Genomic DNA, 8,931 nt, shown 5'->3' on the forward strand with positions numbered 1-8,931 from the left:
TACACAACACAGTGGGAGAGCCTCTCAACACAGTGCTAACGGTGTTCGTATTTTTGATATGATAAAAATGAAAAAAAAGGAAACTAAAAATTAGATATCTCGTGTTTGGCGCTCAACGCTTGGATTTGAAACACGAGAAATCTCGCGTATGGCGCAGAATGAGTTAGTAGGATATTAAGGTCAGCTCTAGTAGGATATTAAGGTCAGCTCTAGTAGCATATTAAGGTCAATTGGCATGTTCTTGGTATCTAGGAACATCTATGGACCTCATGGAATGTATTCCCAGTGTCAGCAATATTGTGTCTGTTACTATGCTTGAGTAAATTCAATTGTGATGAAACAGAGGAGAATATAAATAATACAAATGTTTGGCGGTGAATAACACCATGTTGACATTGAGGTCGGAGGAATTTCGCTCACTGAGCTCATTCAGCACCTTCTTGAGATCAAGTGTACAAACGAATCTAAGCAAATGAACAAAGGGAAGATGATTAAACAGAAGGATATGTAGATACAGTACTGAATTCTAATCCATTTGAATATATAATATACTGTAGAATATCAGGCTTATAAATGACATAGGCCTATACATATGTGTGTGTGTGTGTGTGTGTGTGTGTATACGTATGTGTGTGTGTATATATGTGTGTGTGAGTGTGTATATATATGTGTGTGTGTGTGTGTGTGTATATATATATATGTGTGTGTGTATATGTGTGTATATATGTGTGTATATGTGTGAGTGTGTGTGTGTGTGTGTGTGTGTGTGTGTGTGTGTGTGTGTGTGTGTGTGTGTGTGTGTGTGTGTGTGTGTGTGTGTGTGTGTGTGTGTGTGTGTATATATGTGTGTGTGTGTGAGTGAGTGTGAGTGTGTGTGACTCACACCGGTCCCCCCCTCCATCTCGTAGGTAATTGGGTTTGTGTTTCCAGAAGCAGGGCCCAGAGATGATTGAAACGCACCTCCTTCCTGCGCTCATCTTCCCCTCCTCCCCTCCTCCCCTCCACCCCTGCTCCCCTCCTCCCCTCCTCCCCCCCCCCCCATCCACTCGAGACTACAATAGCCCTCTGCCTCGCAAGACTCAAATAAATATCCAATTATAGAGGAAATCCACATATACTGTAGCTGGTGTCTGTGACGGGGCAGGCTATCTATCTGTACCACAGCTGAACTGTGCTCTGTCACTCTGCTCCCGAGTCCCGCTCTGCTCCCTCTCTGGGGTGTTGCCAGATTTTTTTAACCCTTTCACTACCACACTACAGAAGGTTAACTTCAGCCCCCCCCCCCTCCCTCCTCCCTCCCACCACCGGATAATTATTTTCCAAACTGCTTCTAAATGCTCGTCTCCCGTGAGTTTTTGACAGGGAAATGGAGACAAGTTTTCAATGAGAATCTGCAAGTGAGGCTATAGACCTGTTCGCTGTCCACGTCAGACTCAGTGTGTGCAAGCGCATCAAGTGAGGCAAAAGGAACGTAATCCTGGTCACAACAACGGGGCATTTGTTAGCCATGCTAGCGATCTAAACAATCAATCCATGCCAAAGCTAGATAATATGTAAAAGTTGAAAGACTCACACTCACAGCCATGCTAATTTGGTAAAATGACATCCAGCCTTTTTCGTTTGAAATTTTTTTTAGTCAGGGGAGTGTCATGGTTTCTCCATAGAGCCCCGTCATACTTTTTTTAGCGCAGCAGCTCGCGCAGGTAGGGGGCAACTTCAGATTCAGATTCACAGTTTTATTTGCCACATGGAAGCAATTCAATCATACAGTTTTCATACAAAATCAGAAAAAACGTTCTACCATGGGCAAAAGGAGCAGGAAGAAGAATTCTTATAGTTACCTGCCCCCTATTCCTAAACTAAACAAGTATTACTTGATGGTCGGCGTACAACCTAATTTACACAAAATAATAATTCATACCATAATACAAAGAAACAAACAACCCACAGATTAAACAAGAATAACAAAAAAAATTATAATAATAATAAACAAGAAAATAAAATATCTCACTATTCAGATTCACATTTTAATTTCATACTGACAAAATATATATTTTTTTATAATTATTTTTGAATTGACAAACACTATTACATCCCTTAAGCTCGATATGGAGAGAATTCCACAACTTTACACCAATAACTGAAGGACACATCTGTTTAAGTGTGGTACGTGCAAACTGATGTTTAAAATTGTATTTCCTCCTACTAAACTCACTTTCTAAATGAAAAAGAGTTTGTAACTTTTCTGGCAGTGTCTTATTTCTTGCCCTAAACATAATTAACACTGTTTGAAACGTAACCATGTCTTCAAGTTTAATTATTCTAGATTTAATAAATAATATGTTTGTGTGTTCTCGATAATTCACTTCATGTGTGATTCTTACAGCCCTCTTCTGTAGTATATATAATGGTTTTATATTGGTCCCATAAGTATTCCCCCATACTTCAACACAATAACTAAGATACGGTGAGATGAGTGCACAGTAGAGTGTTCTCATTGCCTCATACTCTAACACATCCTTTACTTTATTCAAAACAAAAATACTCTTGGAGTAACTTAGTCACATTACTCAGTGGGTATTGCTGATTGGCTCGAGTGGGGAAGCTACTAGGACTGAGCAAAAAAGCAAACCTTCTTTGCTAAAGATTATTCAAAACAAAAGCTCATTAAACGGGTCACTTATGCCCTGAAGCTTTTTCCAAGTGGTTTCATAGTCAAGGTCAAAGTCAGCAGTTGGTGCCACACACATGCTAATTTCAGAGGCAGCTCAACACCATGTCAATAATGTACGTCTATTAATATTAGATTCGATTCAAATGTATTGTCATTATACAGCACAGTACAGTACAACAAGAGGAAATTTGGCATCCAACCAGAGTGCAAATGTAACAGTAAATTGCAATCAGTGCTAATCAGATGTAGTATGTACAGAGTTGTAGTATTAATATGTACAGTGATACAGGTAAAAATACACTATGGTAGTAATTGGGTTTAACCCAATTCACTGCGACAATACAGACGGTTAACCCTTTCACTACCACTCTTCTTGCTCTTCCACACGTGTAGCTTCGGGCCCTGGGCTGCTGCAGAGGCTCACAGGCAGCGTGGAGGAGCCTTCGCTGAGCAGGTGACCCGCCGATTAACACTCATCTCACTTATCTTCAAACGCTCAGACAAACCCTCAGCGCTCAGATGGAGAGGGGCTCTGTGTGTGTGTGCGTGTGTGCGTGTGTGTGTGTGTGTGTGTGTGTGTGTGTGTGTGTGTGTGTGTGTGTGTGTGTGTGTGTGTGTGACTGAGCGGTAGCAGTAGGTGCCACTTACAAATGAAAGCTGTATGATCTTACGTCACCTGTGTCCTACAGTATGTGTCTAAGATGTGTGCATGATGTACATAACCTTGTTTTTGTTACAGCCTCCCACCCCCCACCCCCCACCCCCCCCCCCTTCCCTCAAAAAGCCTGACAGGCTGCTTTTGTATATAAGAATTTGTTCTTAATTGCTTGCCTGGGTAAATAAAGGTTAAATCAAATAAATAAAAATATGTCATCTGTATCACATGTGTCTAAATATGTCTTTGATCTTATATCACCTGTATCCTATGTGTCTAAGATGTCTTTGATCTTATATCACCTGTATCATATGTGTCCACTCTCTAAGCACAATCCAAATGGTAAACAGATTTACAACAAACAACATATCGCAATGTATTTTATTACCTTCAATGTGTAGCAACTGTAGTTTTAATATTCAAGAAATTAACATTTTCCATCACCAACTTACTAAATGTGACTATTAATTAAATGCCGAAAATTCAAATGCAACTTACAGAAAATCTAAAGGAATCAACATTCCATATATATATATATATATATATATATATATATATATATATATATATATATATATATATATATATATATATATATATATATATATATATATATATATATATAGCCCTGTATCCACCAATTACCTTTAGGAAAAAAGCTCCTTGATTTGTTTTGTAAGACACATCCAGCAGCTTTCCACAGTTTCATAATACTTTTTTTTGTATTGATTGAAGTTTATTTCAAATATGCAACAACAACAAACAAACAACAAGTACAGATATAGCCTTAAGCCATTCAAATAATAAATGTATTAAAAAAGTATACACTTATTTAATCCCACCCCTTTTTACTCAAATCATACATTACTAATTCTTATTACATGGCGTTTTCACATTCGCCGAAATGCTTGCTTGTGATTGGTCAATAGCCCCCCGACTGCGGTCATTATTTTTCAATAATGACCGCAGATTTTTCAATAATGACCGCAGAGCGCAGCTGTTCGCAATCAAGCCCACTGACACACTGTTTCAGTGCAATTAGACACTGCCGTGCCGGCGATGACAGGGGGCGGAGCGACGAGCGGCGCCAGAACACAGCGGAGCCAGAACACAGAGGCTGCCCGCGATAATAATAATCACTTTATTTGGGCTGACAGAGCCACAGAACAACTGCGATTTGTCAAATGAATTAGGTATATTGTTAGTAAGTTAGCCATGTAATAAGCGGGATAATGTATAGCGCTGCACTGACAGCGGAGCCAGAGGCTGCCCGCGATAATAATAATCACTTTATTTGGGCTGACAGAGCCACAGAACAACTGCGATTTGTCAAATGAATTAGGTATATTGTTAGTAAGTTAGCCATGTAATAAGCGGGATAATGTATAGCCTACTCGGTCATTGTCGCAAAATAATTGACCTTCACTACGTTTAAAACACCTCGGCGCGGCGCCTCGGTATTTTAAACTCCGTGTCGGTCAATTATTTTGCGACAATGACCTCGTAGCCATACATTATCCCTTACATAACTACCTGCTCTCTTTATTGTCAGACTTAATGACAATTTAGTTTTTGATTGATTCCTTATTATTATTATTTGCCAAAGCTGTAGGTTACCCTGTATAGTTCCTCTAGCCATTGTATATACATACATACAACTACATACCGACATATGCACATTATATTATCATCATAATCGGGCTACCAACTTGAAGACGTGGTCATTTTTGGATTATCGAAGCTTTTGGACTGCAATAAGAAGATTTTGGATCTGTTTACCGCGCACAGGACCTACCAAAATGAACTGATTAAGACACTTGGACTAATGCATTCAGTCATTTGGACGGAGTTGTTAAAACTCACTCCACTCAAATCAATAGAGTTATATTTCACTCTACTCAAATCAAATTTAAAGTGACGTGGCTGGGAGAAATGTTGCCAGTCAGTTCAGCCAAAACAAATTCCTGGACCAAGGTCGAACCAGGGAGCTGCTGGAGTCGAAGGCCCTCTGGGAGATAAGAGTGGCAAGCGGCCCCCCCACCCCCAATCCCTATACCCAATCCCCCCTCCCGTGTGTACGCCTGGCGCCTATCCCACGTGATGGTGACGGCAGCCGACTAGTACGCATGCTGGAGGGGGGGAGCCTAAGACTGTCTCATCACCAAAGTCCTATCCCCCAGCTGACGGCATTGTAGTTAGTGTCATAAATCCCCGCCCCTCCCGTTGCTGCAACTGTGGTTTCTGGACAATCTCTCCTCCCTCCCCCCCGCCTGGCGCAACAACACCCCGGTGTTGCTGCAGCCGACAATCGCATATGGTGTCTCAGGCATTCTGTAGTCGACATGTGTCAACAAATGTACATGCCTGTTTGAATTCATGTTGTGCCGTTGTTACTGTAAAAATGTAATGATTGTGATATGATGTTGTTAATGAGACGATGAGCTGCATGTGTATGTCACTGGAATTTCCCCAAGGGGATCAATAAAGTACCTATCTATCAAACCCTGTCTTCATCTCTGTACCTCCAGGGTAGATAGCAGGGTAGATATGGCTTCTTAGACAGTTCTCTGAAAATATGTTAAACCTCTTGAATCTTCCAATCAATTCCAAGGGTCAACTTGATTATTATTGACAATAATGTTTTAATATAAATTATTATTGTTGCTTTGGTAACATTGTAACAAATACAGTAATGCCAGTAAAGCATGAGAGGGAGCATGTGCACATGCATTAGTCTGTGCAAAATGTGTTGCAAAGTGTGACCCTTTTTGATCAACTATTCTTGTTTAAATAAAACATAAAGACAGTGATTTTGATATGTTGTTACATATCAACCACCGGATAATGAAAAAATAAATAATGAAAAAATTATTACATTATTATAATGTTACAACATCATAAGAAAAGGCAAACATAACACATTTGTACTGCATGCAAAATAAAGAAGAGCATACATTGGGCATGACTGAGCTTTCAATCTGATACCTCGAGGTGAGATGTCAAGGGATCATATTTGCATCCAACATTGGATTGCATCCAATATTTACCCTCTTTCCCAGTGAGGCAGCGTGATATCTGCGGGCGGCTGGTATCTACGAACGAGCCACAAGGGGCCATGAAAGGCGTCTCATCAGACAGACGTGTCTGTGGGTCTGTCGGCCTGATATTGACACAAGCGCAAGGCTGTATTTGTGAACCATTACAGAGGCTGTGGTTTTATTATCATCGGCCTATATTGTTACCGTTGAACAGCACAGAAGTGTCACCACCTCATTATCTCCGGCTGCACGCTAAGGGAAGACTTCACTACAAGATTAGCCTCTTGAGTGGCAAACAATAAACGGGTATTTTGCTTTGTGTAACATACATTTTGGGGGTTAATACACTTAATTAATCCTGCAGCTTTGGAGATCTCCCAGAGGAGCCGAAACCTGCTTTTCTTAAGTCTTTGATGATGCCGCTAGAATCCCAGGGAGAGAGCGAGCGAAGTGACACAACACGCAGATCACTAAACAGGCTCTGTCTTCAAGGGAAGCTCACGTCGACTGTCACTACAGCGTCTCTGTTTCTCTCTCTCTTTGTTCCTCCTTGATCTCTTTTAGATAATCCAGCTCTGTAGAAGAAGCAGTGTCAGTGGCATCCTTCCTGCCCACCGTACCATGTCTACACGAAACCACAACCTCACCTGATCTGCTGAAGCCTCTGCTTTGCATTGATTTGATTGTGATTTGTCTCGAACATAGAAACATAAAACAAGTTTATAAAAAACAAAAGGGACATATTGCGGACATATTGGATTTAAGATTGGAACACTCCAGAACATACTGGAACATTCAGACAATGTAAAAATGACATATTGGATTAATCTAGAACATCGAAGCATTCTTTGATATATGGAGCATTCTGGAATATCAGCAATACGTGGTCATTCATTCTACCAGAAGCCCCTCGGGGGAATAATCAACAGCTATCTAGATGCAGAACCACAGAGCCATCATAGCCGGCCGGCTGAAAGATCACTCTACACAACGATCATCGCCCACCCCGGTCGGGGGAAATGCTGCATATACGTATTTAAAAATTGTTTTTTATTAATGGGAAATAATTTCACTACTTCTCCAATTAATACTTTAGATGTTTAAGCATAGCAATGCTCTTTTAAGATCTAAGTTAATGTTCTCTTCCTTTTAACTTTTTTTTTTTTTTTTTTTTTTTCATCCGCTCTCTCTGATTTATTGAGGCTCTCTCTTCAGTTCAATACCTTCATATTATTCATGGGTTACTATAAATTACTATAAATTACAAGTTCATATAAAATGTAAGTGATTAAGGCATGACAATTGAAGCTTATTTTTGGTCTTTATTTTTAGTTTATCTCATTTAAATTTGTATTCATTTATTTTTTACGGGTAAGTGGCCAAGCCACAGTCGACATTCTACTTATGGTAGAATTTAGAGTGTTAGATCCTATGGTATACATAGGAATGTTAAGGATAATTGGATCATTCTGGGATATCCGGTGGTGCAAGGGAGAGAGTCATACGCAAAGGTTGTGTTCATGGAACACAATCCTGTACGACTCTCGGTGGGAGGGAAGGGTAGGGGATTTTTATTTGTATATATGTATGTTTTTAAGCTCGGCTCTCAACGGGACCTCACTAGTGGGATGTATATCTATTATTGCCTCGCACTCTAGAAGCATTACCAAAAATTACAATGCAACATGTATAGACTATGGCTAGTTTGAATATAATGATATGGAACACCGGGGGAATAAATAACCAACTCAAACGCAAAAGCGTGCTCACACTGATGAAAAAAGAACATGTGGACATTGCTCTGCTAAGTGAAACACACATTCTAGGGAAAGACATAGGTAAATTAGCGGACAACATATACCATAATATCAGTCACTCCTCTATTGGTACGAGAACTCGGGGTGTAGCAATAGTCGTTAAACGTAAGTTGAATATTGTACTAAAGGGAGTATGGTCTGATGTAGAAGGTCGGATAACTATAGCTAAGATTGAACATAAAAACAGGAAAATAGCGTTGATAGCGGTATACGCCCCAAATTTGTACGAAGAAGATTTCTTCACTACACTAACCAATGCAATGTTAGACATTCCCGATTACTCATTTATAATAGGAGCAGATTTTAATGCCATCTGGAACCCAAGGATAGACAAATCTTACCTCGCCTTTTCCAGCGAACAAAAGAATTCATCGAAGGCATTAAAGGATTGGTCAAAGATTACAGGTGTAAAGGACTTATGGCGGTTACTTAATCCCACGACCCGAAAGTACTCTTGTCGATCTGCGAGACATAAGACACTATCCAGAATAGATTATGTCTTTGCATCACAGAGACTATTTGATAATTATGAAGTGGAAATGATACCCAACGCACTATCAGATCACTGTTATTTAAAGGTACATTTGGTATACTATCCTCCCGAGCCCCAAGATGGCGATTTAACTCGTTGCTGCTTAACAACAAGGAATTCATTACACAACTCAAAGAAGCTCTTATAGTATTCCAACGGGAGAATGCAAACTCGGTGCAAGACCCCAGAATAATATGGATGTCGGTAAAGGGAAT

Source organism: Notolepis coatsorum (genome assembly GCF_963971535.1).
Source record: "Notolepis coatsorum genome assembly, chromosome: 18".
NCBI classification, from domain to species: domain Eukaryota; kingdom Metazoa; phylum Chordata; class Actinopteri; order Aulopiformes; family Paralepididae; genus Notolepis; species Notolepis coatsorum.